The sequence below is a fragment of the Paramisgurnus dabryanus genome, chromosome 18 (assembly GCF_030506205.2).
Source record: "Paramisgurnus dabryanus chromosome 18, PD_genome_1.1, whole genome shotgun sequence".
Lineage (NCBI taxonomy): Eukaryota > Metazoa > Chordata > Actinopteri > Cypriniformes > Cobitidae > Paramisgurnus > Paramisgurnus dabryanus.
Genome location: NC_133354.1, coordinates 28,695,795 through 28,723,699, shown reverse-complemented (window position 1 = coordinate 28,723,699; position 27,905 = coordinate 28,695,795). Strand labels below are relative to the sequence as shown.

The 27,905-nt window shown below is 41.0% G+C and overlaps 2 long non-coding RNA genes and 28 other non-coding genes across 30 annotated transcripts; 1 reads left to right on the top strand and 29 right to left on the bottom strand.

The window, feature by feature from the left end:
• Positions 1 to 436: 436 nt before the first annotated feature.
• trnat-cgu (transfer RNA threonine (anticodon CGU)) lies at positions 437 to 510 on the bottom strand. The gene has a single exon. It is a non-coding gene; the product is annotated as a tRNA-Thr (tRNA).
• Positions 511 to 742: 232 nt separating this feature from the next.
• On the bottom strand, positions 743 to 816 carry trnat-agu (transfer RNA threonine (anticodon AGU)). Its single transcript has one exon. It is a non-coding gene; the product is annotated as a tRNA-Thr (tRNA).
• Positions 817 to 2,255: 1,439 nt separating this feature from the next.
• Positions 2,256 to 2,329, bottom strand: trnat-cgu (transfer RNA threonine (anticodon CGU)). The gene has a single exon. It is a non-coding gene; the product is annotated as a tRNA-Thr (tRNA).
• A 232-nt stretch (positions 2,330 to 2,561) lies between these two features.
• Positions 2,562 to 2,635, bottom strand: trnat-agu (transfer RNA threonine (anticodon AGU)). Its single transcript has one exon. It is a non-coding gene; the product is annotated as a tRNA-Thr (tRNA).
• Positions 2,636 to 2,736: 101 nt separating this feature from the next.
• Positions 2,737 to 2,826, bottom strand: trnar-ucu (transfer RNA arginine (anticodon UCU)). The gene is given in 2 exon segments: positions 2,737 to 2,772; positions 2,790 to 2,826. It is a non-coding gene; the product is annotated as a tRNA-Arg (tRNA).
• Positions 2,827 to 4,085: 1,259 nt separating this feature from the next.
• Positions 4,086 to 4,159, bottom strand: trnat-ugu (transfer RNA threonine (anticodon UGU)). Its single transcript has one exon. It is a non-coding gene; the product is annotated as a tRNA-Thr (tRNA).
• Positions 4,160 to 11,501: 7,342 nt separating this feature from the next.
• On the bottom strand, positions 11,502 to 11,575 carry trnat-agu (transfer RNA threonine (anticodon AGU)). The gene has a single exon. It is a non-coding gene; the product is annotated as a tRNA-Thr (tRNA).
• Positions 11,576 to 11,676: 101 nt separating this feature from the next.
• On the bottom strand, positions 11,677 to 11,766 carry trnar-ucu (transfer RNA arginine (anticodon UCU)). Its single transcript is given in 2 exon segments — positions 11,677 to 11,712; positions 11,730 to 11,766. It is a non-coding gene; the product is annotated as a tRNA-Arg (tRNA).
• Positions 11,767 to 13,025: 1,259 nt separating this feature from the next.
• trnat-cgu (transfer RNA threonine (anticodon CGU)) lies at positions 13,026 to 13,099 on the bottom strand. The gene has a single exon. It is a non-coding gene; the product is annotated as a tRNA-Thr (tRNA).
• A 232-nt stretch (positions 13,100 to 13,331) lies between these two features.
• trnat-agu (transfer RNA threonine (anticodon AGU)) lies at positions 13,332 to 13,401 on the bottom strand. The gene has a single exon. It is a non-coding gene; the product is annotated as a tRNA-Thr (tRNA).
• Positions 13,402 to 13,484: 83 nt separating this feature from the next.
• Positions 13,485 to 13,574, bottom strand: trnar-ucu (transfer RNA arginine (anticodon UCU)). Its single transcript is given in 2 exon segments — positions 13,485 to 13,520; positions 13,538 to 13,574. It is a non-coding gene; the product is annotated as a tRNA-Arg (tRNA).
• A 1,258-nt stretch (positions 13,575 to 14,832) lies between these two features.
• trnat-cgu (transfer RNA threonine (anticodon CGU)) lies at positions 14,833 to 14,906 on the bottom strand. The gene has a single exon. It is a non-coding gene; the product is annotated as a tRNA-Thr (tRNA).
• Positions 14,907 to 15,138: 232 nt separating this feature from the next.
• Positions 15,139 to 15,212, bottom strand: trnat-agu (transfer RNA threonine (anticodon AGU)). The gene has a single exon. It is a non-coding gene; the product is annotated as a tRNA-Thr (tRNA).
• A 101-nt stretch (positions 15,213 to 15,313) lies between these two features.
• Positions 15,314 to 15,403, bottom strand: trnar-ucu (transfer RNA arginine (anticodon UCU)). Its single transcript is given in 2 exon segments — positions 15,314 to 15,349; positions 15,367 to 15,403. It is a non-coding gene; the product is annotated as a tRNA-Arg (tRNA).
• Positions 15,404 to 16,662: 1,259 nt separating this feature from the next.
• On the bottom strand, positions 16,663 to 16,736 carry trnat-ugu (transfer RNA threonine (anticodon UGU)). Its single transcript has one exon. It is a non-coding gene; the product is annotated as a tRNA-Thr (tRNA).
• Positions 16,737 to 16,968: 232 nt separating this feature from the next.
• On the bottom strand, positions 16,969 to 17,038 carry trnat-agu (transfer RNA threonine (anticodon AGU)). Its single transcript has one exon. It is a non-coding gene; the product is annotated as a tRNA-Thr (tRNA).
• An 83-nt stretch (positions 17,039 to 17,121) lies between these two features.
• On the bottom strand, positions 17,122 to 17,211 carry trnar-ucu (transfer RNA arginine (anticodon UCU)). The gene is given in 2 exon segments: positions 17,122 to 17,157; positions 17,175 to 17,211. It is a non-coding gene; the product is annotated as a tRNA-Arg (tRNA).
• Positions 17,212 to 18,664: 1,453 nt separating this feature from the next.
• Positions 18,665 to 18,738, bottom strand: trnat-ugu (transfer RNA threonine (anticodon UGU)). Its single transcript has one exon. It is a non-coding gene; the product is annotated as a tRNA-Thr (tRNA).
• A 295-nt stretch (positions 18,739 to 19,033) lies between these two features.
• LOC135776978 (uncharacterized) lies at positions 19,034 to 20,385 on the top strand. The gene is made up of 3 exons (XR_010544258.2): positions 19,034 to 19,338; positions 19,766 to 19,902; positions 20,221 to 20,385. It is a non-coding gene; the product is annotated as an uncharacterized lncRNA (long non-coding RNA).
• On the bottom strand, positions 20,284 to 20,797 carry LOC135776979 (uncharacterized). Its single transcript, XR_010544259.2, has 3 exons — positions 20,701 to 20,797; positions 20,517 to 20,618; positions 20,284 to 20,406 (listed from the first exon to the last, which is right to left on the bottom strand). It is a non-coding gene; the product is annotated as an uncharacterized lncRNA (long non-coding RNA).
• A 1,436-nt stretch (positions 20,798 to 22,233) lies between these two features.
• On the bottom strand, positions 22,234 to 22,323 carry trnar-ucu (transfer RNA arginine (anticodon UCU)). The gene is given in 2 exon segments: positions 22,234 to 22,269; positions 22,287 to 22,323. It is a non-coding gene; the product is annotated as a tRNA-Arg (tRNA).
• Positions 22,324 to 23,149: 826 nt separating this feature from the next.
• Positions 23,150 to 23,223, bottom strand: trnat-ugu (transfer RNA threonine (anticodon UGU)). The gene has a single exon. It is a non-coding gene; the product is annotated as a tRNA-Thr (tRNA).
• Positions 23,224 to 23,455: 232 nt separating this feature from the next.
• trnat-agu (transfer RNA threonine (anticodon AGU)) lies at positions 23,456 to 23,529 on the bottom strand. The gene has a single exon. It is a non-coding gene; the product is annotated as a tRNA-Thr (tRNA).
• Positions 23,530 to 23,630: 101 nt separating this feature from the next.
• trnar-ucu (transfer RNA arginine (anticodon UCU)) lies at positions 23,631 to 23,720 on the bottom strand. Its single transcript is given in 2 exon segments — positions 23,631 to 23,666; positions 23,684 to 23,720. It is a non-coding gene; the product is annotated as a tRNA-Arg (tRNA).
• A 1,258-nt stretch (positions 23,721 to 24,978) lies between these two features.
• Positions 24,979 to 25,052, bottom strand: trnat-ugu (transfer RNA threonine (anticodon UGU)). The gene has a single exon. It is a non-coding gene; the product is annotated as a tRNA-Thr (tRNA).
• A 232-nt stretch (positions 25,053 to 25,284) lies between these two features.
• Positions 25,285 to 25,358, bottom strand: trnat-agu (transfer RNA threonine (anticodon AGU)). The gene has a single exon. It is a non-coding gene; the product is annotated as a tRNA-Thr (tRNA).
• A 101-nt stretch (positions 25,359 to 25,459) lies between these two features.
• On the bottom strand, positions 25,460 to 25,549 carry trnar-ucu (transfer RNA arginine (anticodon UCU)). The gene is given in 2 exon segments: positions 25,460 to 25,495; positions 25,513 to 25,549. It is a non-coding gene; the product is annotated as a tRNA-Arg (tRNA).
• Positions 25,550 to 26,809: 1,260 nt separating this feature from the next.
• Positions 26,810 to 26,883, bottom strand: trnat-ugu (transfer RNA threonine (anticodon UGU)). Its single transcript has one exon. It is a non-coding gene; the product is annotated as a tRNA-Thr (tRNA).
• Positions 26,884 to 27,115: 232 nt separating this feature from the next.
• Positions 27,116 to 27,189, bottom strand: trnat-agu (transfer RNA threonine (anticodon AGU)). The gene has a single exon. It is a non-coding gene; the product is annotated as a tRNA-Thr (tRNA).
• A 101-nt stretch (positions 27,190 to 27,290) lies between these two features.
• Positions 27,291 to 27,380, bottom strand: trnar-ucu (transfer RNA arginine (anticodon UCU)). The gene is given in 2 exon segments: positions 27,291 to 27,326; positions 27,344 to 27,380. It is a non-coding gene; the product is annotated as a tRNA-Arg (tRNA).
• Between the last annotated feature and the right edge of the window lie 525 nt (positions 27,381 to 27,905).

Sequence of the window (27,905 nt, the reverse complement as noted above, 5' to 3'; positions counted from 1 at the left end):
CATGAAGGCCAAAGACAACAACCACTGATAAAAGGCACCACTGCGATTTTGATCACGTAATCTCCCACTTACAAGACAGGTGCTTTGGCCATGGGGACCCTTGAGAACAAAGCCAGGCAAAAGACATGGCGTCCTGACAGGAAATTAAGCCCTATTAGTGAAGGCTTTAGGGTAAAGGTTGTTCATAAATCAGATTGGTCCGTTTTCCAAAAATATCTGGAAGTTATGACAGCTTTCATAACAACCATGAATTATAAGGAGGTTGTATTTCATCTGATAAACAGAAACAAAGAAAGCCCTTAGCAGGCTACAGACTGAAGGCACCGCTGGGATTTTAAAATCTGTTTTGAGGGAGGATGAGTCACAGTATGAAGAGATACAATAATGTGACAAGAAAGCCACTAAGTGGGGGCCGAGGACCGCAAACATCGTAAGAAGGCACCACTGGGATTCGAACCCAGGATCTCCTGTTTACGAGACAGGCGCTTTGACCGGCTAAGCCATGGCGCCCTACCAGGAATCTCTTCCAGAGTTAAGTCCTATCAGTGAAGGTTTTATGCTCGAGGGCCTCCATGAATTGGATTATATTGGTCCGTTAGGGAGAAAACTAGAAAGTTTTGCCCAAAGTACAGGCCTTTCGCTGAAAACAGACCGCTGTCGTGACAACTCTGAATTATCAGGATGTACCATATCTCAACTGAGAAACAGCCAAAGAAACGGACCTTAGTTGGCCACATGATAAAGGCTCCGCTGGGATTCGAACCCAGGATCTCCTGTTTACTAGACAGGCGCTTTAACCAACTAAGCCACGGCGCCACCCTCCATCTGCCGATTGTGGAAGGGTGAGTCACAGTATGAACAGGAACAACAATGTAAGATGAAATGCATTGAGCAGGGTCTTCGGAGCTAAAACCCTGCGACTCGAACCCACAACCTTTGAATCACATCAACTCATAATCTAGAAGTCCAATGCACTATCCATTGCGCCACAGAGCCTACATGCAAAAGCACTGATGTTTTGCACACAATTCTGGATGAAGACAGATTTAAATTATTATTAGCTTTTGTATTTTTCAGCCCAAGAGTTACAATTACTATTTTTACCTTCTGCTCTTTCCATATGCCAATGAGCACAATTGTCAGATGGAAGGCATTTTTGGCATACGAATTCAGGATCTCCAGATGAAAGGACAGGAACTTTCACCAGCCAATGGTGTGCAACCTTACGTCATATGTCTTCAGATCTTTTGAAAACAGGAACAAGACTGTCATATTTTCTTTTTGGACCTCCTGCCTTTCGTGTGGAACGGAGAAACACCAACTAAAAGGATGGAATCACTTGGAATTGAACAATCTGTTTACAAGACATGATCACTGAACAGCTATGCCAGGACATCCTTAAACTCCATGGCTATATTTTTATTAAACCAAGTACAAGAAAGTCAAACCTCCTTGTGGACCTCTTTTCTCCAAATTAAACCGGAGAACAGCCGTTGAAAGGAAGGCATGGCTTGAAATTCAACAGTCTGTTGACAAGACAGGCCCTTTGACCGGCTGATGCTGTGCACCCTAACGTCACATGGCTTCAGGTCTATTGAAAACGGGAACATTTCAGTCGTATTTTCTGCCCGGACCTCCTGCCTTTCATGTAGATGGGAGAGCAGAGACTGACAAAGGAAGGAAACGCTGGGATTCGAACAATTCGTTTACAAGACATGGTCTTTGGACAGCAATGCCAGGGCATCCTAAAATTGCACGGCTTTCTTTTCATTTAGACAGGTAAAAGAAAGTTTAATCTCCTTGACGCCATTCTGCCTTTCATGAAGGCCAAAGACCACAACCACTGATAACAGGCACCACTGCGATTTTGATCACGTAATCTCCCACTTACAAGACAGGTGCTTTGGCCATGGACACCCTTGAGAACAAAGCCAGGCAAAAGACATGGCGTCCTGACAGGAAATTAAGCCCTATTAGTGAAGGCTTTAGGGTAAAGGTTGTTCATAAATCAGATTGGTCCGTTTTCCAAAAATATCTGGAAGTTATGACAGCTTTCATAACAACCATGAATTATAAGGAGGTTGTATTTCATCTGATAAACAGAAACAAAGAAAGCCCTTAGCAGGCTACAGACTGAAGGCACCGCTGGGATTTTAAAATCTGTTTTGAGGGAGGATGAGTCACAGTATGAAGAGATACAATAATGTGACAAGAAAGCCACTAAGTGGGGGCCGAGGACCGCAAACATCGTAAGAAGGCACCACTGGGATTCGAACCCAGGATCTCCTGTTTACGAGACAGGCGCTTTGACCGGCTAAGCCATGGCGCCCTACCAGGAATCTCTTCCAGAGTTAAGTCCTATCAGTGAAGGTTTTATGCTCGAGGGCCTCCATGAATTGGATTATATTGGTCCGTTAGGGAGAAAACTAGAAAGTTTTGCCCAAAGTACAGGCCTTTCGCTGAAAACAGACCGCTGTCGTGACAACTCTGAATTATCAGGATGTACCATATCTCAACTGAGAAACAGCCAAAGAAACGGACCTTAGTTGGCCACATGATAAAGGCTCCGCTGGGATTCGAACCCAGGATCTCCTGTTTACTAGACAGGCGCTTTAACCAACTAAGCCACGGCGCCACCCTCAATCTGCCGATTGTGGAAGGGTGAGTCACAGTATGAACAGGAACAACAATGTAAGATGAAATGCATTGAGCAGGGTCTTCGGAGCTAAAACCCTGCGACTCTAGTGGGACTCGAACCCACAACCTTTGAATCACATCGACTCATAATCTAGAAGTCCAATGCGCTATCCATTGCGCCACAGAGCCTACATGCAAAAGCACTGATGTTTTGCACACAATTCTGGATGAAGACAGATTTAAATTATTATTAGCTTTTGTATTTTTCAGCCCAAGAGTTACAATTACTATTTTTACCTTCTGCTCTTTCCATATGCCAATGAGCACAATTGTCAGATGGAAGGCATTTTTGGCATACGAATTCAGGATCTCCAGATGAAAGGACAGGAACTTTCACCAGCCAATGGTGTGCAACCTTACGTCATATGTCTTCAGATCTTTTGAAAACAGGAACAAGACTGTCATATTTTCTTTTTGGACCTCCTGCCTTTCGTGTGGAACGGAGAAACAGCAACTAAAAGGATGGAATCACTTGGAATTGAACAATCTGTTTACAAGACATGATCACTGAACAGCTATGCCAGGACATCCTTAAACTCCATGGCTATATTTTTATTAAACCAAGTACAAGAAAGTCAAACCTCCTTGTGGACCTCTTTTCTCCAAATTAAACCGGAGAACAGCCGTTGAAAGGAAGGCATGGCTTGAAATTCAACAGTCTGTTGACAAGACAGGCCCTTTGACCGGCTGATGCTGTGCACCCTAACGTCACATGGCTTCAGGTCTATTGAAAACGGGAACATTTCAGTCGTATTTTCTGCCCGGACCTCCTGCCTTTCATGTAGATGGGAGAGCAGAGACTGACAAAGGAAGGAAACGCTGGGATTCGAACAATTCGTTTACAAGACATGGTCTTTGGACAGCAATGCCAGGGCATCCTAAAATTGCACGGCTTTCTTTTCATTTAGACAGGTAAAAGAAAGTTTAATCTCCTTGACGCCATTCTGCCTTTCATGAAGGCCAAAGACCACAACCACTGATAACAGGCACCACTGCGATTTTGATCACGTAATCTCCCACTTACAAGACAGGTGCTTTGGCCATGGGGACCCTTGAGAACAAAGCCAGGCAAAAGACATGGCGTCCTGACAGGAAATTAAGCCCTATTAGTGAAGGCTTTAGGGTAAAGGTTGTTCATAAATCAGATAGGTCCGTTTTCCAAAAATATCTGGAAGTTATGACAGCTTTCATAACAACCATGAATTATAAGGAGGTTGTATTTCATCTGATAAACAGAAACAAAGAAAGCCCTTAGCAGGCTACAGACTGAAGGCACCGCTGGGATTTTAAAATCTGTTTTGAGGGAGGATGAGTCACAGTATGAAGAGATACAACAATGTGACAAGAAAGCCACTGAGTGGGGGCCGAGGACCGCAAACATGGTGAGAAGGCACCACTGGGATTCGAACCCAGGATCTCCTGTTTACAAGACAGGCGCTTTGACCGGCTAAGCCATGGCGCCCTACCGGGAATCTCTTCCAGAGTTAAGTCCTATCAGTGAAGGTTTTATGCTCGAGGGCCTCCATGAATTGGATTATATTGGTCTGTAAGGGGGTGAATTTTTTATCCCCCATCCATCCGTTTGGCCCAATGGCGAAGTCCAAACCGCATGGGAAGGATTGATAGCGCGTTCGGTCTTTTCCGGAGCTTTGCAGATGACGTTTTGGCGTTACGTAATTTAGGTATATTTATCTCTAATCTGACTCCAAAGACAAAGATTTAGTTTATATTATATTACAAATTTGATTGATTATTACTTTTAAAGCTTACAGAATTTAGATGGATGTTTGTTTATTTATTCTGATAAAGCTCTGGTATTACACTCGTTCATTCGGTTCTCACAGTCGCACATGATCCTAGTACGGGCCTCATAATTAATATACTGGTCAACGGTCGTAAGCGAATCAGTGTTGGTCGCTGCCAGAGGTTGGACTATACGCTTAAGCGGCCGCTTTCTGCGTGCTCAACTTTAAACATACTTTATTTAGTCCCCTTAGAGGTGACACTTAATTATTACAATTATTATTTCTAATCAAGATTAATGAATAGAATAACATTGAAATAAACAGAGGTTGAGGCTGACCCTATTTAGAGTAATCAGAAATGTTACTCTAAACGGAAACACAGCCTCCACGCTTCTAAGTACACTTAAACTAACGCCAATTGCTAGTCGTATCTCTCAAATCCTCAGCTGATGTATTATTCACTATCTAACTGGGATTGGGCCGATCCTAGCCTGATTTCAGTCCTTACGGTAACTACGGATACAACGATATTACTTGCAGTGTCAACATTTACAGAGCAACACAGAATAAAATCAAATATAACAATTTATTAACCAGGTAGGTAAAACATAATTCAGAAGCCAATTCACATTCCAATTCAAATACGAGAAAACAAGTATAATCAAATGAGAATAATGCATACCTGGCAAGTGATGAATATCTGGTTACAGATTTCTCAAAGTAAAATAAAATACATGATGCTGTATCAAAGATACAGCATCATGGGGGTGAACTTCCATGAACAGAAAGACCCACCGAACCATTTTACATCATTCCCTTAAATATCCAGAGAGACAAAGCATATAGGAGTTTGCTACTGATTGGTTGTTGTAAAATTCAGGGGTGTTGCCTAATATACATACAGTGGGTGATTGGTTTATGCTTAGAAAGGGAGGTGTCTATCAACATTGAATGAAGTTTCACATAACATTGAATTCTGTTGTTATATGAGTGAGACCTGTAACCACTTGCAATGAGACATTCCAATAGAAAACAAATAAGATACAGATTTTAGATTCTTTGTGCATGTAGCATTTCATATACAGTTTGCTTTTAGAGAAAAGAATACAAATGTATGACACCCTAAAGGTGTGTCTTTGAAACCCAAATGTGTCTCAGTGGGAAGTCCACTGTGAATCGTGGAGAGTGGCTTTTCCCGCGCACTCACTTTGCCCCCATGCAGTGTCCTTTGGGGAGGTGCTATCTTATTTAGGAAATTATCTTACAGCTCCGCCGCTTGATCATATCGGAGAACATAACAGTCCCGATGAGATCAACATACAGTAAGATGTTAGCTCTTGGTGGTGTCCAATCTCTGTAGTGTTCTTAGTGTTCAAGTTCAGTGTGTCAACCAAGGCCTGCGTGCTTTGTTCAATGAATGTCCCATTCTTTTGCGAAAAAACCACCTGTTTTTAGACGTTCTGTCCCTTTGAAGAAAGTTGTCACCTCTGAACGGTGATCTCCTCTGATTTCAGACATCGTCAGGTGGGGATCATGTCATTGACAATACATCACTGTGTGAAACACCTGCACATCTTAAGGACCATTCATTGATTGAACATTGATCAGTACTGATAGACTCAGCAACATTATCAAGAGATTCATAGGGTAAACCATAAATAAAATAAATAAAAAACATAGCACATGATACCTTGATGTGGAAAGTGCAAGTGGTACGGTCTCACCAGGTATCTATAAAATTACCAATGTTCTTTCCCACTGTTGTATTTGGAGTTTAGTTGAATTTAAATGTACTTGGTCTCTGGATATTGAAGAAGAAGATGCAAAAGATCAGGTTAAAACAACAATGCATAACATTGAGGTATGCATATTATAAAAATAAAACCCAGAAAATAAAATGTTAAAATAACCTTGAGATATGCATGTTACAGATTGTATGAAAATAAAACCCAGGAATGGTTAAAATGATCTTCAGGTATGCATATTATAGATTGTATGAAAATAAAACCCAGAAAATGTAAAAATAACCTTCTTCAGGTATGCATATTGGGTCATGTGAAAATAAAAGAAAATAAAAACCAGAAAGTGTTAAATAACATTCAGGTATGCATATATTGGGTCATGTAAAAAAAATAACGGAACATGTTAAAGTAAAATTTGGTAATGCATCTCATAGGGTGTATCAATAAACGTGATAGTAAAATATTGCTACAATAGATTTAGGTATGGGCATGGTAGACCATATATAATAATAATAATAATAATAAGCACATAATGTTGTAATCATACCATGCACACATCTATCATGAATGTTGAGGGAACTCTGAATTTTCTAATATAAGCACCTTGTAGGCCTAAGATTAACTTAGGATATGTTCAGAACATGTTGAGTCCATGAGCACAATTGAAGATTCAGAATCTCATGTTAGATTTCTATGTGTGCAGGTATGTGCCTATGTGTATATGTATCTGTATGTGAATGTGTATGTGTATGTATAGTCCATACATTTGAAGATTTAGAATCTCAGATTTCAATGTGTTTGCGTGTATAAGTAGGTGTATGAGTGTAGAGATATGTGAATACTTATATAGGTGTGTATCTGATATGTCGGCTAAGTCACATTTGATATTAGGAGTTGAGATGTAAATGGTTTGATTGATTCTTGAAAATTGTTTGTGCTGTTGTTAAGTGATAAGTTGAGGATCAGGGCGCCAACTGGTCCTCACTTATGACAACAACAGTCAGATTATTGATTTGAGATTTAGACAGTAAGTTTGTTATTGCAATTAGAAACGTAATCATCAAAGTGTGACTTTGCCATGTAAGTTTCTTATGAATGTTGTAGTTTTGCTAATATGGGTGTGAATGATATCACTTAGAATTTGTGTTGGATTAGATGTCCCTGTTTGTGTAACAGGAGAATGTTGATTTTAAATGTAATGTTAAGTTTGGAATATGTTGTGTGGTGTGTAGTGTTTATGTCTGGATAGTCTTTACGTCTATACCAGATGTGTTACGAGATTGTTTTAGTCAATGTGTGTGCTGTACAGTCAGTGTTTGTCTGAAAGATGGGTGGATTTTATCTCTAACAATTAGTGTTGCAAATTTTGAGGCCATGTCTATTCATGATGGTATAGTGTAGTGAGGTGTAAAATGGCCTTTTAATGTCTTCGCACCCATCCTCAGTTTTCTAGAATGTTTTTTCTGCAGGGTTCGCTGTCTTTCATGTGGCCAGACATCTCTGGCCAGGATTTACAGCTTTCAACCTGATAAAAAGACAAACAGAGAAGCAGTTAGTTTTTTAACCCTTTATGCAATTTGCATTAAGACATGCGGTACAATTTCTCCTTTTGGTGATCAGTCATTAGGGAATAGATGTACCATTGTCATATTATTTTGCAAATTTATTTTCAGAGATTAAATTAGCTTTACATCCTTTGGTCAGAGTTGTTTTTTTTATTGACTACTGCTATTGCAGTGTAGTCCGACAGCATATTACTTTAAGCTGTGAAAGCATATAAACCCTTGCTGTCTGCTGTGAGCATTCAAACTCCATTTCTGCTGGAGAACTTTTCCATAAGCTCAAATGGCTTCATTTTAAGTTGCTCAGTTCAGTCAGACCTGTGGGCAATTCATCAGCTCATCACACCTTTGACTGCTTCAGATCTCTGACCCAAAAGGAATCTTTTGCTTGATGTGTTCAGCATTTATCATAGGTTTAGTTACCAAATGATTAAAATAGACCTCTGTATTGGATTAAAAAATGGGTTAAAGATTTCCAGTGAAGGAGATTTGGTTCACTATCATGAGTGTCACATTAATTTTGTGTGTTAAAACATGGCAGCACGTGACAGCGTACTCCGCTCCTTGACAAACTGGGTGGTGGACCAATTCTGTTAGTTTGGCCTGTGCAAGTTACTCCATATAGTATACATACATGTAATAAACCACATTTTACCATCTGAGGCCTGTTTGGCCATTACAATATAATGGATATTGCAACTTGATCACAAAGTAGATTGTATTATATTAAAAACAGGATTAATTAAAAATACATTTGTTACTGATCTCTTAAGGATTACCAGACTGATGTTTGTGTGTCTGAATTTGCAAGATGTTCCTGTATCAATATATTTGAATGTGAAAAGGTGTCAGCCCTGGACAGACTGGTGTGAGGCACAGATTTTCATTGGTTCATGCTAATGTATTCCTACAACAGTTTCAAGACTAAAAATTTTGTGGCCTTTCACATCTCTATAAAGCTGTACAAAACTGTCTTTAAACAATTTTCACAGACTCATAGGGAAAGACTAAGCCAAGAACTTTTAACAGTCCTGGTGTTTATCAAGTTCTTAAATAACACTTAGATTGATTTACAGAAGGAAAAATTTGGTTACAGACAATTGTCTCTCTTAAAAACAATGTTCTCTCTTGGGAACAATGGATAGCCCGTTATCTGAGTGGGGGGTAAGCCCTTTCATCTCAGTTGGGTGTCTCACAGTGAGAGATAAGACCATTTGTGTTGGCCTAGAAAAACATTATATTTTCCTGCAACAATTTTAGATTTTGTTTAATTGTATCTCATCAATGGAGGAATACATTGAATGTGAAGTTTGTAATTGTAATATGACTTCCTGATTTCATCCTCATTCAGTCCAGAGTGATCTTTTAGAAGGCTCACTCACAACCTTGAATACAGTAGACTCCCCGGAGAGCTACCCTTGATAGTCAAACATTACATATCCATACAAATGGTAGATCTGCAGACAGATAGCTACCCTTGATTGTCAAACATCACATCTACATACAAATGCAGCATTTAAAAACCTTCCTATCTGTAAGCTTATCACATCTCAACTGTCCAAGTCCTCCTTTCACATGCAAACACATTAATTGCATTAGTTTAAATCATCCAACATCATTTTTTAATTGTTAAAGTTTGTTAGCTATCTTTTCTAGGTTGTGCATTTGCTGTCACAACAAAAACAATTGTGTAGAATTTGGTGATTTAAATTTAGATTCTAGATGTTTTCCTTGTTTGAGAATCAGAACAAATTTTGGATGATTTAACTCCAATGTGAGACGATCTTTTGTTTTCCGTAGGCATGTAAACAAAAGATCTTAACAGAGCAAAGCAATTCATTCTTCATTTAACATCACACAGCATTTCCTAATAATGTGGTTTCATTTCATTCTTAAAGCCCCACCGGATTTGATTTCCAGTCTAACATTAGGTATATTTACAACCTATTTAATAAATGTGGGATGTTTAAAACATTCCCTCAAACATTTTTTAAAGGCAAAGAAAAGATTGACTTACCACATCAGCTGAAGAAATAGAAGAAGTTCAAACCTTTAGCTCCATGAAAAGACTCTTATTCTCCAGGGATCGAATCAGTCGTACTTTGTACATTTTGATAAGATTTTCTCACTGGTTGAATATCACGTCCCGGGAATCACCACTTTGTAAGGGGTTGAAAATTATGTGCCCCATCCATCCGTTTGGCCCAATGGCGAAGTCCAAACCGCATGGGAAGGATTGATAGCGCGTTCGGTCTTTTCCGGAGCTTTGCAGATGACGTTTTGGCGTTACGTAATTTAGGTATATTTATCTCTAATCTGACTCCAAAGACAAAGATTTAGTTTATATTATATTACAAATTTGATTGATTATTACTTTTAAAGCTTACAGAATTTAGATGGATGTTTGTTTATTTATTCTGATAAAGCTCTGGTATTACACTCGTTCATTCGGTTCTCACAGTCGCACATGATCCTAGTACGGGCCTCATAATTAATATACTGGTCAACGGTCGTAAGCGAATCAGTGTTGGTCGCTGCCAGAGGTTGGACTATACGCTTAAGCGGCCGCTTTCTGCGTGCTCAACTTTAAACATACTTTATTTAGTCCCCTTAGAGGTGACACTTAATTATTACGATTATTATTTCTAATCAAGATTAATGAATAGAATAACATTGAAATAAACAGAGGTTGAGGCTGACCCTATTTAGAGTAATCAGCCTCCACGCTTCTAAGTACACTTAAACTAACGCCAATTGCTAGTCGTATCTCTCAAATCCTCAGCTGATGTATTATTCACTATCTAACTGGGATTGGGCCGATCCTAGCCTGATTTCAGTCCTTACGGTAACTACGGATACAACGATATTACTTGCAGTGTCAACATTTACAGAGCAACACAGAATAAAATCAAATATAACAATTTATTAACCAGGTAGGTAAAACATAATTCAGAAGCCAATTCACATTCCAATTCAAATACGAGAAAACAAGTATAATCAAATGAGAATAATGCATACCTGGCAAGTGATGAATATCTGGTTACAGATTTCTCAAAGTAAAATAAAATACATGATGCTGTATCAAAGATACAGCATCATGGGGGTGAACTTCCATGAACAGAAAGACCCACCGAACCATTTTACATCATTCCCTTAAATATCCAGAGAGACAAAGCATATAGGAGTTTGCTACTGATTGGTTGTTGTAAAATTCAGGGGTGTTGCCTAATATACATACAGTGGGTGATTGGTTTATGCTTAGAAAGGGAGGTGTCTATCAACATTGAATGAAGTTTCACATAACATTGAATTCTGTTGTTATATGAGTGAGACCTGTAACCACTTGCAATGAGACATTCCAATAGAAAACAAATAAGATACAGATTTTAGATTCTTTGTGCATGTAGCATTTCATATACAGTTTGCTTTTAGAGAAAAGAATACAAATGTATGACACCCTAAAGGTGTGTCTTTGAAACCCAAATGTGTCTCAGTGGGAAGTCCACTGTGAATCGTGGAGAGTGGCTTTTCCCGCGCACTCACTTTGCCCCCATGCAGTGTCCTTTGGGGAGGTGCTATCTTATTTAGGAAATTATCTTACAGGTCCGTTAGGGAGAAAACTAGAAAGTTTTGCCCAAAGTACAGGCCTTTCGCTGAAAACAGACCGCTGTCGTGACAACTCTGAATTATCAGGATGTACCATATCTCAACTGAGAAACAGCCAAAGAAACAGACCTTAGTTGGTCACATGATAAAGGCTCCGCTGGGATTCGAACCCAGAATCTCCTGTTTACTAGACAGGCGCTTTAACCAACTAAGCCACGGCGCCACCCTCCATCTGCCGATTGTGGAAGGGTGAGTCACAGTATGAACAGGAACAACAATGTAAGATGAAATGCATTGAGCAGGGTCTTCGGAGCTAAAACCCTGCGACTCTGGTGGGACTCGAACCCACAACCTTTGAATCACATCAACTCATAATCTAGAAGTCCAATGCGCTATCCATTGCGCCACAGAGCCTACATGCAAAAGCACTGATGTTTTGCACACAATTCTGGATGAAGACAGATTTAAATTATTATTAGCTTTTGTATTTTTCAGCCCAAGAGTTACAATTACTATTTTCACCTTCTGCTCTTTCCATATGCCAGTGAGCACAATTGTCAAATGGAAGGCATTTTTGGGATACGAATTCAGGATCTCCAGATGAAAGGACAGGAACTTTCACCAGCCAATGGTGTGCAACCTTACGTCACATGTCTTCAGATCTTTTGAAAACAGGAACAAGACTGTCATATTTTCTTTTTGGACCTCCTGCCTTTCATGTGGAACGGAGAAACAGCAACTAAAAGGATGGAATCACTTGGAATTGAACAATCTGTTTACAAGACATGATCACTGAACAGCTATGCCAGGACATCCTTAAACTCCATGGCTATATTTTAATTAAACCAAGTACAAGAAAGTCAAACCTCCTTGTGGACCTCTTTTCTCCAAATTAAACCGGAGAACAGCCGTTGAAAGGAAGGCATGGCTTGAAATTCAACAGTCTGTTGACAAAACAGGCCCTTTGACCGGCTGATGCTGTGCACCCTAACGTCACTTGGCTTCAGGTCTATTGAAAACGGGAACATTTCAGTCGTATTTTCTGCCCGGACCTCCTGCCTTTCATGTAGATGGGAGAGCAGAGACTGACAAAGGAAGGAAACGCTGGGATTCGAACAATTTGTTTACAAGACATGGTCTTTGGACAGCAATGCCAGGGCATCCCAAAATTGCACGGCTTTCTTTTCATTTAGACAGGTAAAAGAAAATTTAATCTCCTTGATGCCATTCTGCCTTTCATGAAGGCCAAAGACCACAACCACTGATAACAGGCACCACTGCGATTTTGATCACGTAATCTCCCACTTACAAGACAGGTGCTTTGGCCATGGACACCCTTGAGAACAAAGCCAGGCAAAAGACATGGCGTCCTGACAGGAAATTAAGCCCTATTAGTGAAGGCTTTAGGGTAAAGGTTGTTCATAAATCAGATTGGTCCGTTTTCCAAAAATATCTGGAAGTTATGACAGCTTTCATAACAACCATGAATTATAAGGAGGTTGTATTTCATCTGATCAACAGAAACAAAGAAAGCCCTTAGCAGGCTACAGACTGAAGGCACCGCTGGGATTTTAAAATCTGTTTTGAGGGAGGATGAGTCACAGTATGAAGAGTTACAATAATGTGACAAGAAAGCCACTGAGTGGGGGCCGAGGACCGCAAACATCGTAAGAAGGCACCACTGGGATTCGAACCCAGGATCTCCTGTTTACGAGACAGGCGCTTTGACCGGCTAAGCCATGGCGCCCTACCAGGAATCTCTTCCAGAGTTAAGTCCTATCAGTGAAGGTTTTATGCTCGAGGGCCTCCATGAATTGGATTATATTGGTCCGTTAGGGAGAAAACTAGAAAGTTTTGCCCAAAGTACAGGCCTTTCGCTGAAAACAGACCGCTGTCGTGACAACTCTGAATTATCAGGATGTACCATATCTCAACTGAGAAACAGCCAAAGAAACGGACCTTAGATGGCCACATGATAAAGGCTCCGCTGGGATTCGAACCCAGGATCTCCTGTTTACTAGACAGGCGCTTTAACCAACTAAACCACCCTCCATCTGCCGAGTCACAGTATGAACAGGAACAACAATGTAAGATGAAATGCATTGAGCAGGGTCTTCGGAGCTAAAACCCTGCGACTCTGGTGGGACTCGAACCCACAACCTTTGAATCACATCAACTCATAATCTAGAAGTCCAATGCGCTATCCATTGCGCCACAGAGCCTACATGCAAAAGCACTGATGTTTTGCACACAATTCTGGATGAAGACAGATTTAAATTATTATTAGCTTTTGTATTTTTCAGCCCAAGAGTTACAATTACTATTTTTACCTTCTGCTCTTTCCATATGCCAATGAGCACAATTGTCAAATGGAAGGCATTTTTGGGATACGAATTCAGGATCTCCAGATGAAAGGACAGGAACTTTCACCAGCCAATGGTGTGCAACCTTACGTCACATGTCTTCAGATCTTTTGAAAACAGGAACAAGACTGTCATATTTTCTTTTTGGACCTCCTGCCTTTCATGTGGAACGGAGAAACAGCAACTAAAAGGATGGAATCACTTGGAATTGAACAATCTGTTTACAAGACATGATCACTGAACAGCTATGGCAGGACATCCTTAAACTCCATGGCTATATTTTAATTAAACCAAGTACAAGAAAGTCAAACCTCCTTGTGGACCTCTTTTCTCCAAATTAAACCGGAGAACAGCCGTTGAAAGGAAGGCATGGCTTGAAATTCAACAGTCTGTTGACAAGACAGGCCCTTTGACCGGCTGATGCTGTGCACCCTAACGTCACATGGCTTCAGGTCTATTGAAAACGGGAAATTTCAGTCGTATTTTCTGCCCGGACCTCCTGCCTTTCATGTAGATGGGAGAGCAGAGACTGACAAAGGAAGGAAACGCTGGGATTCGAACAATTCATTTACAAGACATGGTCTTTGGACAGCAATGCCAGGGCATCCTTAAATTGCACGGCTTTCTTTTCATTTAGACAGGTAAAAGAAAGTTTAATCTCCTTGACGCCATTCTGCCTTTCATGAAGGCCAAAGACAACAACCACTGATAAAAGGCACCACTGCGATTTTGATCACGTAATCTCCCACTTACAAGACAGGTGCTTTGGCCATGGACACCCTTGAGAACAAAGCCAGGCAAAAGACATGGCGTCCTGACAGGAAATTAAGCCCTATTAGTGAAGGCTTTAGGGTAAAGGTTGTTCATAAATCAGATTGGTCCGTTTTCCAAAAATATCTGGAAGTTATGACAGCTTTCATAACAACCATGAATTATAAGGAGGTTGTATTTCATCTGATAAACAGAAACAAAGAAAGCCCTTAGCAGGCTACAGACTGAAGGCACCGCTGGGATTTTAAAATCTGTTTTGAGGGAGGATGAGTCACAGTATGAAGAGATACAATAATGTGACAAGAAAGCCACTGAGTGGGGGCCGAGGACCGCAAACATCGTAAGAAGGCACCACTGGGATTCGAACCCAGGATCTCCTGTTTACGAGACAGGCGCTTTGACCGGCTAAGCCATGGCGCCCTACCAGGAATCTCTTCCAGAGTTAAGTCCTATCAGTGAAGGTTTTATGCTCGAGGGCCTCCATGAATTGGATTATATTGGTCCGTTAGGGAGAAAACTAGAAAGTTTTGCCCAAAGTACAGGCCTTTCGCTGAAAACAGACCGCTGTCGTGACAACTCTGAATTATCAGGATGTACCATATCTCAACTGAGAAAAAGCCAAAGAAACGGACCTTAGTTGGCCACATGATAAAGGCACCGCTGGGATTCGAACCCAGGATCTCCTGTTTACTAGACAGGCGTTTTAACCAACTAAGCCACGGCGCCACCCTCCATCTGCCGATTGTGGAAGGGTGAGTCACAGTATGAACAGGAACAACAATGTAAGATGAAATGCATTGAGCAGGGTCTTCGGAGCTAAAACCCTGCGACTCTAGTGGGACTCGAACCCACAACCTTTGAATCACATCAACTCATAATCTAGAAGTCCAATGCGCTATCCATTGCGCCACAGAGCCTACATGCAAAATCACTGATGTTTTGCACACAATTCTGGATGAAGACAGATTTAAATTATTATTAGCTTTTGTATTTTTCAGCCCAAGAGTTACAATTACTATCTTTACCTTCTGCTCTTTCCATATGCCAATGAGCACAATTGTCAGATGGAAGGCATTTTTGGCATACGAATTCAGGATCTCCAGATGAAAGGACAGGAACTTTCACCAGCCAAAGGTGTGCAACCTTACGTCATATGTCTTCAGATCTTTTGAAAACAGGAACAAGACTGTCATATTTTCTTTTTGGACCTCCTGCCTTTCGTGTGGAACGGAGAAACAGCAACTAAAAGGATGGAATCACTTGGAATTGAACAATCTGTTTACAAGACATGATCACTGAACAGCTATGCCAGGACATCCTTAAACTCCATGGCTATATTTTTATTAAACCAAGTACAAGAAAGTCAAACCTCCTTGTGGACCTCTTTTCTCCAAATTAAACCGGAGAACAGCCGTTGAAAGGAAGGCATGGCTTGAAATTCAACAGTCTGTTGACAAGACAGGCCCTTTGACCGGCTGATGCTGTGCACCCTAACGTCACATGGCTTCAGGTCTATTGAAAACGGGAACATTTCAGTCGTATTTTCTGCCCGGACCTCCTTCCTTTCATGTAGATGGGAGAGCAGAGACTGACAAAGGAAGGAAACGCTGGGATTCGAACAATTCGTTTACAAGACATGGTCTTTGGACAGCAATGCCAGGGCATCCTAAAATTGCACGACTTTCTTTTCATTTAGACAAGTAAAAGAAAGTTTAATCTCCTTGACGCCATTCTGCCTTTCATGAAGGCCAAAGACAACAACCACTGATAAAAGGCACCACTGCGATTTTGATCACGTAATCTCCCACTTACAAGACAGGTGCTTTGGCCATGGACACCCTTGAGAACAAAGCCAGGCAAAAGACATGGCGTCCTGACAGGAAATTAAGCCCTATTAGTGAAGGCTTTAGGGTAAAGGTTGTTCATAAATCAGATTGGTCCGTTTTCCAAAAATATCTGGAAGTTATGACAGCTTTCATAACAACCATGAATTATAAGGAGGTTGTATTTCATCTGATAAACAGAAACAAAGAAAGCCCTTAGCAGGCTACAGACTGAAGGCACCGCTGGGATTTTAAAATCTGTTTTGAGGGAGGATGAGTCACAGTATGAAGAGATACAATAATGTGACAAGAAAGCCACTGAGTGGGGGCCGAGGACCGCAAACATCGTAAGAAGGCACCACTGGGATTCCAACCCAGGATCTCCTGTTTACAAGACAGGCGCTTTGACCGGCTAAGCCATGGCGCCCTACCAGGAATCTCTTCCAGAGTTAAGTCCTATCAGGGAAGGTTTTATGCTCGAGGGCCTCCATGAATTGGATTATATTGGTCCGTTAGGGAGAAAACTAGAAAGTTTTGCCCAAAGTACAGGCCTTTCGCTGAAAACAGACCGCTGTCGTGACAACTCTGAATTATCAGGATGTACCATATCTCAACTGAGAAAAAGCCAAAGAAACGGACCTTAGTTGGCCACATGATAAAGGCTCCGCTGGGATTCGAACCCAGGATCTCCTGTTTACTAGACAGGCGCTTTAACCAACTAAACCACCCTCCATCTGCCGAGTCACAGTATGAACAGGAACAACAATGTAAGATGAAATGCATTGAGCAGGGTCTTCGGAGCTAAAACCCTGCGACTCTGGTGGGACTCGAACCCACAACCTTTGAATCACATCAACTCATAATCTAGAAGTCCAATGCGCTATCCATTGCGCCACAGAGCCTACATGCAAAAGCACTGATGTTTTGCACACAATTCTGGATGAAGACAGATTTAAATTATTATTAGCTTTTGTATTTTTCAGCCCAAGAGTTACAATTACTATTTTTACCTTCTGCTCTTTCCATATGCCAATGAGCACAATTGTCAAATGGAAGGCATTTTTGGGATACGAATTCAGGATCTCCAGATGAAAGGACAGGAACTTTCACCAGCCAATGGTGTGCAACCTTACGTCACATGTCTTCAGATCTTTTGAAAACAGGAACAAGACTGTCATATTTTCTTTTTGGACCTCCTGCCTTTCATGTGGAACGGAGAAACAGCAACTAAAAGGATGGAATCACTTGGAATTGAACAATCTGTTTACAAGACATGATCACTGAACAGCTATGGCAGGACATCCTTAAATGATGTTTTGCACACAATTCTGGATGAAGACAGATTTAAATTATTATTAGCTTTTGTATTTTTCAGCCCAAGAGTTACAATTACTATTTTTACCTTCTGCTCTTTCCATATGCCAATGAGCACAATTGTCAAATATAAGGCATTTTTGGGATACGAACGGGAACATTTCAGTCGTATTATCTGCCCGGACCTCCTGCCTTTCATGTAGATGGGAGAGCAGAGACTGACAAAGGAAGGAAACGCTGGGATTCGAACAATTAGTTTACAAGACATGGTCTTTGGACAGCAATGCCAGGGCATCCTAAAATTGCACGGCTTTCTTTTCATTTAGACAGGTAAAAGAAAGTTTAATCTCCTTGACGCCATTCTGCCTTTCATGAAGGCCAAAGACCACAACCACTGATAAAAGGCACCACTGCGATTTTGATCACGTAATCTCCCACTTACAAGACAGGTGCTTTGGCCATGGACACCCTTGAGAACAAAGCCAGGCAAAAGACATGGCGTCCTGACAGGAAATTAAGCCCTATTAGTGAAGGCTTTAGGGTAAAGGTTGTTCATAAATCAGATTGGTCCGTTTTCCAAAAATATCTGGAAGTTATGACAGCTTTCATAACAACCATGAATTATAAGGAGGTTGTATTTCATCTGATAAACAGAAACAAAGAAAGCCCTTAGCAGGCTACAGACTGAAGGCACCGCTGGGATTTTAAAATCTGTTTTGAGGGAGGATGAGTCACAGTATGAAGAGATACAACAATGTGACAAGAAAGCCACTGAGTGGGGGCCTTGGACCGCAAACATCGTAAGAAGGCACCACTGGGATTCGAACCCAGGATCTCCTGTTTACGAGACAGGCTATGCTCGAGGGCGTCCATGAATTGGATTATATTGGTCCGTTAGGGAGAAAACTAGAAAGTTTTGCCCAAAGTACAGACCTTTCGCTGAAAACAGACCGCTGTCGTGACAACTCTGAATTATCAGGATGTACCATATCTCAACTGAGAAACAGCCAAAGAAACGGACCTTAGTTGGCCACATGATAAAGGCTCCGCTGGGATTCGAACCCAGGATCTCCTGTTTACAAGACAGGCGCTTTGACCGGCTAAGCCATGGCGCCCTACCAGGAATCTCTTCCAGAGTTAAGTCCTATCAGTGAAGGTTTTATGCTCGAGGGCCTCCATGAATTGGATTATATTGGTCCGTTAGGGAGAAAACTAGAAAGTTCTTGGCACGTTATTGCAATATCCCATAGTACATACATGTTATTAAAACTTGAACTAATGCACTGTGAGTCTTATAAATTGCTTACATACCTCACCGATTTCCCACTGTCTGGAAAACGCTCGGTTTAGTTCCTGTCTCCGCCTCCCAAAATGTCTAGTGTATTCGGGTTGGTCAGATGACTACTCAACTGTTATTGGTCAGCTGGGTTCGGCGTGTGTTTGAAAGGTTACGCCCCTGACTACGCGTGGGTTGACACAGATTCTGACTGAGAGTCACAGCCTCAGAGGCAACGTAAACAAGCGTTATATTTCTCTATAAACGATGGTGTCTGTACTGCCTTACCACTTCGAGCTCGATCCAGAGAGTTCAGAAGGCCGTTACGATATAAACGATCTCCGTCAATGAACGCGATTGGATTTAACTTTTTTAGGTGTCCTTAGCTCTGCCAGAATGCTAAACGAAGACGAAAATGTGTTGCAAAGACATCCAAAAGGTAATTATAACGTACTACATAACTATATGGAAACACCAAATGTAGCACATAGAAAGTATTTGTTGAAATGATTATAAAACGATTTCACTTGGTAATTTCTACATTATTTTACTCTAGTAAAATTTATTATAAAAGACTGCTTACATACTCTATTACTGTGCAAACTATATGGAAACACCAAATGTAGCACATATAAAGTATTTGTTGAAATGATTATAAAACGATTTCACTTGGTAATTTCTACATTATTTTACTATAGTAAACTTAATTATAAAATACTGCTACATACTATTTTACTGTGCAAACTATATAGAAACACCAAATGTAGCACAAAGAAAGTATTAATTGAAATGAATGTTAGTTCTACATTATTTTACTATGGTAAACTTTATTATGAAAGACTATGTGCTATGTTTTTACTTACTAGGTTTTAAGGAGAATGCAACAGGTTCCAGGGCCTCTTACCTGCGTGATTCATCATCCAGGTTTTGCACAAATTGTCTAAATCCCTACACACAGAACATTTATTGTACCGACTATAAGCCTTTGAGGCGCAGGACTAGAGTAAGTTTTATTACATTTTTAAACCAATAACACTAAAGTATTATTATAGTAACAAAGTACCCAAAAGAACAAAAGATGTAACTTTAAAGAAAATATAGTAGTCAGTCAAAAGTTTATTTATTACAAATATATATTTAAATGTTAAACAATATACAAATAAACATACTTTAGTAACCATATTGTGCTCTTCTTTCAAAAATTGTTCAATTAATTTCTTACAGCTATCTATTCAGATAAATGGCATGTCAAAGCTTTGTCAGCTGGTGCTATTTAAGACGACACTATAAGGTTATCATTCTGTCGTGTGTTGTTCTCCAGATATGCTTGGAGCTTCCTGATCGGAATGTTGGCTTTCGACGACCCCTGCACTGAAGATGGCATGCAATCACGTCCTCCTTTGAAGGTCTCTCAAACTGTGATGCCAGGTCCATTGGAATCAGGGCTTCCTTCAGCTTATCTTCAAATACCTCAGCAAACACAAGCCTGATCACATCCTCCACATAACTGTAGAAATATTGCAGTCAATAAATCTTTTGTTTTGATCATTTATTTCCCTGCTTCATACATTAAGTTTTCAATTATGAATGTATTTGAAATAAAACATTACTGCTTACGGTATGTAATTTGTGTGTTTTGGGAACATAGCCTTGTACTTTTGCCTCTCCTGCTTTTGTTACGGCTTGGTGACATTGTAATGGATGGCTGCAAGGTACAACCTGTAAAAATATAAGCAAGCATAAATTTATTGTAAAAGTAAATACTACTTTATTTAACACAGTTACTAAAATACTTAAATACCTGCATAGCATTCCAATAAATGAGAAAACATTTTTTTTGCTGCAAATCTGAAATCTCAGGCTACGGACGGCAAAGGCATCCACTGATGATGGTGATGGAAACATTGTGAAACGATGCTACTGGCTGGGTTCCTATTATTATGCAGAGAAAAAAAACTTTGTCATCATCAGTTATACATTTAAGACTGGTAGTGGTTTCATTAGCTAAATACATCATTTGTGCTACACACCTTTGCTCCTCATATGCCAGTCTGACTCCTTGTACTGTGTGTTATGATGTTGCATGTTTGCATACAGTGTAGAAGGATGTGTCCAGCTGCGAATCTAAGATATAGACAAATAAAACAAACATGTATTCAGTCAAAAAGACATAACAATAGAGTACAACGACTATAACTCGTTAGACTATTCATTAAAACGTTAATGTATTACATATTACATGGCCCAACATTAGCAACACACATTACGTGTTTACTTCATTTCAAAATCTAAGAAAGCTTCAAGTAAATACAACAGTAAAATACATATAACGTTAAACAAATCATCTGTACTTAGAGTTTCTTGAGTTTGATCATGAGAACAAATTTTACCGGTAACAGTTTAGCTGGTAACTTAGCAAGTTTGTAAACATGTCTTAACCAACATCGATAAAAAAAACGATAGTCTGCATAATTCAACATACACGTGTGTAAATATGGTACGTTGTTTATGAAATACAGTATTACAACACAAAACAGTTCGCTTGCAAGCTTAGCTCTACACGCACATTATGTTAATCTCCGGTTACCGGTTACGTAATGTACAGTAAAAGGCAAATAATAAACGTGAATACTTACAGCCTGTGATCCAGAAGTGCACAGTAATCCAACTTTCAAGAGGAGACGTCGCGCAAATCCAGCTTCGGTTCATGAGAAGCAGTTATTGTGAAAACTCCGTGAACAACTTCTGACTGGATTTTTCCGGAACCGTATTAAACATGATGTCCTCTGTGTAAGTCCATAAAGTGCTATTTTGCCCTCGCATCTAAAGAGACAGCGTCTACTCGAGAGATTTAATCGCTTAAACAATGAAACAAGAGTTTGCAAACAGAGTCAAAGCAGGGACTCACAACCTCCGCCATTTTAGCTCTCTTCTGACTCGGCGCTCCCCACCCCCGTCTTTGAGGGCGTACCCAAGCAAAGCAGAGAGGGCTGAACTATGATAATGTTGGTCTTATCTACGTCACTAATCCCAGGAAGTAAACTGTTGCCTACAATCCGAGTGTTTTTTGTAGTCCTCGAACGTTAGAGACGATAACTCGCGTCATCGTTTTCTTTGAGGTATGTACTTTTTGAATATCGTTAGCATGTACTAATACACACTTACACACAAAATGATGTTTAAAAACGTGTATCCCATAATAGGTGCTCTTTAACCAACTAAGCCACGGCGCCACCCTCCATCTGCCGATTGTGGAAGGGTGAGTCACAGTATGAACAGGAACAACAATGTAAGATGAAATGCATTGAGCAGGGTCTTCGGAGCTAAAACCCCGCGACTCTGGTGGGACTCGAACCCACAACCTTTGAATCACATCAACTCATAATCTAGAAGTCCAATGCGCTATCCATTGCGCCACAGAGCCTACATGCAAAAGCACTGATGTTTTGCACACAATTTTGGATGAAGACAGATTTAAATTATTATTAGCTTTTGTATTTTTCAGCCCAAGAGTTACAATTACTATTTTTACCTTCTGCTCTTTCCATATGCCAATGAGCACAATTGTCAAATATAAGGCATTTTTGGGAAACGAACGGGAACATTTCAGTCGTATTTTCTGCCCGGACCTCCTGCCTTTCATGTAGATGGGAGAGCAGAGACTGACAAAGGAAGGAAACGCTGGGATTCGAACAATTAGTTTACAAGACATGGTCTTTGGACAGCAATGCCAGGGCATCCTAAAATTGCACGGCTTTCTTTTCATTTAGACAGGTAAAAGAAAGTTTAATCTCCTTGACGCCATTCTGCCTTTCATGAAGGCCAAAGACCACAACCACTGATAAAAGGCACCACTGCGATTTTGATCACGTAATCTCCCACTTACAAGACAGGTGCTTTGGCCATGGACACCCTTGAGAACAAAGCCAGGCAAAAGACATGGCGTCCTGACAGGAAATTAAGCCCTATTAGTGAAGGCTTTAGGGTAAAGGTTGTTCATAAATCAGATTGGTCCGTTTTCCAAAAATATCTGGAAGTTATGACAGCTTTCATAACAACCATGAATTATAAGGAGGTTGTATTTCATCTGATAAACAGAAACAAAGAAAGCGCTTAGCAGGCTACAGACTGAAGGCACCGCTGGGATTTTAAAATCTGTTTTGAGGGAGGATGAGTCACAGTATGAAGAGATACAACAATGTGACAAGAAAGCCACTGAGTGGGGGCCGAGGACCGAAAACATGGTAAGAAGGCACCACTGGGATTCGAACCCAGGATCTCCTGTTTACAAGACAGGCGCTTTGACCGGCTATGCCATGGCGCCCTACCAGGAATCTCTTCCAGAGTTAAATCCTATCAGTGAAGGTTTTATGCTCGAGGGCGTCCATGAATTGGATTATATTGGTCCGTTAGGGAGAAAACTAGAAAGTTTTGCCCAAAGTACAGGCCTTTCGCTGAAAACAGACCGCTGTCGTGACAACTCTGAATTATCAGGATGTACCATATCTCAACTGAGAAACAGCCAAAGAAACAGACCTTAGTTGGCCACATGATAAAGGCTCCGCTGGGATTCGAACCCAGGATCTCCTGTTTACTAGACAGGCGCTTTAACCAACTAAGCCACAGCGCCACCCTCCATCTGCCGATTGTGGAAGGGTGAGTCACAGTATGAACAGGAACAACAATGTAAGATGAAATGCATTGAGCAGGGTCTTCGGAGCTAAAACCCTGCGATTCTGGTGGGACTCGAACCCACAACCTTTGAATCACATCAACTCATAATCTAGAAGTCCAATGCGCTATCCATTGCGCCACAGAGCCTACATGCAAAAGCACTGATGTTTTGCACACAATTCTGGATGAAGACAGATTAAATTATTATTAGCTTTTGTATTTTTCAGCCCAAGAGTTACAATTACTATTTTCACATTCTGCTCTTTCAATATGCCAGTGAGCACAATTGTCAAATGGAAGGCATTTTTGGGATACGAATTCAGGATCTCCAGATGAAAGGACAGGAACTTTCACCAGCCAATGGTGTGCAACCTTACGTCACATGTCTTCAGATCTTTTGAAAACAGGAACAAGACTGTCATATTTTCTTTTTGGACCTCCTGCCTTTCATGTGGAACGGAGAAACAGCAACTAAAAGGATGGAATCACTTGGAATTGAACAATCTGTTTACAAGACATGATCACTGAACAGCTATGCCAGGACATCCTTAAACTCCATGGCTATATTTTAATTAAACCAAGTACAAGAAAGTCAAACCTCCTTGTGGACCTCTTTTCTCCAAATTAAACCGGAGAACAGCCGTTGAAAGGAAGGCATGGCTTGAAATTCAACAGTCTGTTGACAAGACAGGCCCTTTGACCGGCTGATGCTGTGCACCCTAACGTCACATGGCTTCAGGTCTATTGAAAACGGGAACATTTCAGTCGTATTTTCTGCCCGGACCTCCTGCCTTTCATGTAGATGGGAGAGCAGAGACTGACAAAGGAAGGAAACGCTGGGATTCGAACAATTCGTTTACAAGACATGGTCTTTGGACAGCAATGCCAGGGCATCCTAAAATTGCACGGCTTTCTTTTCATTTAGACAGGTAAAAGAAAGTTTAATCTCCTTGACGCCATTCTGCCTTTCATGAAGGCCAAAGACCACAACCACTGATAACAGGCACCACTGCGATTTTGATCACGTAATCTCCCACTTACAAGACAGGTGCTTTGGCCATGGACACCCTTGAGAACAAAGCCAGGCAAAAGACATGGCGTCCTGACAGGAAATTAAGCCCTATTAGTGAAGGCTTTAGGGTAAAGGTTGTTCATAAATCAGATTGGTCCGTTTTCCAAAAATATCTGAAAGTTATGACAGCTTTCATAACAACCATGAATTATAAGGAGGTTGTATTTCATCTGATAAACAGAAACAAAGAAAGCCCTTAGCAGGCTACAGACTGAAGGCACCGCTGGGATTTTAAAATCTGTTTTGAGGGAGGATGAGTCACAGTATGAAGAGATACAACAATGTGACAAGAAAGCCACTGAGTGGGGGCCAAGGACCGCAAACATGGTAAGGGGGCACCACTGGGATTCGAACCCAGGATCTCCTGTTTACAAGACAGGCGCTTTGACCGGCTAAGCCATGACGCCCTACCGGGAATCTCTTCCAGAGTTAAGTCCTATCAGTGAAGGTTTTATGCTCGAGGGCCTCCATGAATTGGATTATATTGGTCCGTTAGGGAGAAAACTAGAAAGTTTTGCCCAAAGTACAGGCCTTTCGCTGAAAACAGACCGCTGTCGTGACAACTCTGAATTATCAGGATGTACCATATCTCAACTGAGAAACAGCCAAAGAAACAGACCTTAGTTGGCCACATGATAAATGCTCCGCTGGGATTCGAACCCAGGATCTCCTGTTTACTAGACAGGCGCTTTAACCAACTAAGCCACGGCGCCACCCTCCATCTGCCGATTGTGGAAGGGTGAGTCACAGTATGAACAGGAACAACAATGTAAGATGAAATGCATTGAGCAGGGTCTTCGGAGCTAAAACCCTGCGACTCTGGTGGGACTCGAACCCACAACCTTTGAATCACATCAACTCATAATCTAGAAGTCCAATGCGCTATCCATTGCGCCACAGAGCCTACATGCAAAAGCACTGATGTTTTGCACACAATTCTGGATGAAGACAGATTTAAATTATTATTAGCTTTTGTATTTTTCAGCCCAAGAGTTACAATTACTATTTTCACCTTCTGCTCTTTCCATATGCCAGTGAGCACAATTGTCAAATGGAAGGCATTTTTGGGTATACGAATTCAGGATCTCCAGATGAAAGGACAGGAACTTTCACCAGCCAATGGTGTGCAACCTTACGTCACATGTCTTCAGATCTTTTGAAAACAGGAACAAGACTGTCATATTTTCTTTTTGGACCTCCTGCCTTTCATGTGGAACGGAGAAACAGCAACTAAAAGGATGGAATCACTTGGAATTGAACAATCTGTTTACAAGACATGATCACTGAACAGCTATGCCAGGACATCCTTAAACTCCATGGCTATATTTTAATTAAACCAAGTACAAGAAAGTCAAACCTCCTTGTGGACCTCTTTTCTCCAAATTAAACCGGAGAACAGTCGTTGAAAGGAAGGCATGGCTTGAAATTCAACAGTCTGTTGACAAGACAGGCCCTTTGACCGGCTGATGCTGTGCACCCTGACGTCACATGGCTTCAGGTCTATTGAAAACGGGAACATTTCAGTCGTATTTTCTGCCCGGACCTCCTGCCTTTCATGTAGATGGGAGAGCAGAGACTGACAAAGGAAGGAAACGCTGGGATTTGAATAATTCGTTTACAAGACATGGTCTTTGGACAGCAATGCCAGGGCATCCTAAAATTGCACGGCTTTCTTTTCATTTAGACAGGTAAAAGAATGTTTAATCTCCTTGACGCCATTCTGCCTTTCATGAAGGCCAAAGACCACAACCACTGATAAAAGGCACCACTGCGATTTTGATCACGTAATCTCCCACTTACAAGACAGGTGCTTTGGCCATGGACACCCTTGAGAACAAAGCCAGGCAAAAGACATGGCGTCCTGACAGGAAATTAAGCCCTATTAGTGAAGGCTTTAGGGTAAAGGTTGTTCATAAATCAGATTGGTCCGTTTTCCAAAAATATCTGGAAGTTATGACAGCTTTCATAACAACCATGAATTATAAGGAGGTTGTATTTCATCTGATAAACAGAAACAAAGAAAGCCCTTAGCAGGCTACAGACTGAAGGCACCGCTGGGATTTTAAAATCTGTTTTGAGGGAGGATGAGTCACAGTATGAAGAGATACAACAATGTGACAAGAAAGCCACTGAGTGGGGGCCGAGGACCGCAAACATGGTAAGAAGGCACCACTGGGATTCGAACCCAGGATCTCCTGTTTACAAGACAGGCGCTTTGACCGGCTAAGCCATGGCGCCCTACCGGGAATCTCTTCCAGAGTTAAGTCCTATCAGTGAAGGTTTTATGCTCGAGGGCGTCCATGAATTGGATTATATTGGTCCGTTAGGGAGAAAACTAGAAAGTTTTGCCCAAAGTACAGGCCTTTCGCTGAAAACAGACCGCTGTCGTGACAACTCTGAATTATCAGGATGTACCATATCTCAACTGAGAAACAGCCAAAGAAACAGACCTTAGTTGGCCACATGATAAAGGCTCCGCTGGGATTGGAACCCAGGATCTCCTGTTTACTAGACAGGCGCTTTAACCAACTAAGCCACGGCGCCACCCTCCATCTGCCGATTGTGGAAGGGTGAGTCACAGTATGAACAGGAACAACAATGTAAGATGAAATGCATTGAGCAGGGTCTTCGGAGCTAAAACCCTGCGACTCTGGTGGGACTCGAACCCACAACCTTTGAATCACATCAACTCATAATCTAGAAGTCCAATGCGCTATCCATTGCGCCACAGAGCCTACATGCAAAAGCACTGATGTTTTGCACAAAATTCTGGATGAAGACAGATTAAATTATTATTAGCTTTTGTATTTTTCAGCCCAAGAGTTACAATTACTATTTTCACCTTCTGCTCTTTCCATATGCCAGTGAGCACAATTGTCAAATGGAAGGCATTTTTGGGTATACGAATTCAGGATCTCCAGATGAAAGGACAGGAACTTTCACCAGCCAATGGTGTGCAACCTTACGTCACATGTCTTCAGATCTTTTGAAAACAGGAACAAGACTGTCATATTTTCTTTTTGGACCTCCTGCCTTTCATGTGGAACGGAGAAACAGCAACTAAAAGGATGGAATCACTTGGAATTGAACAATCTGTTTACAAGACATGATCACTGAACAGCTATGCCAGGACATCCTTAAACTCCATGGCTATATTTTAATTAAACCAAGTACAAGAAAGTCAAATCTCCTTGTGGACCTCTTTTCTCCAAATTAAACCGGAGAACAGCCGTTGAAAGGAAGGCATGGCTTGAAATTCA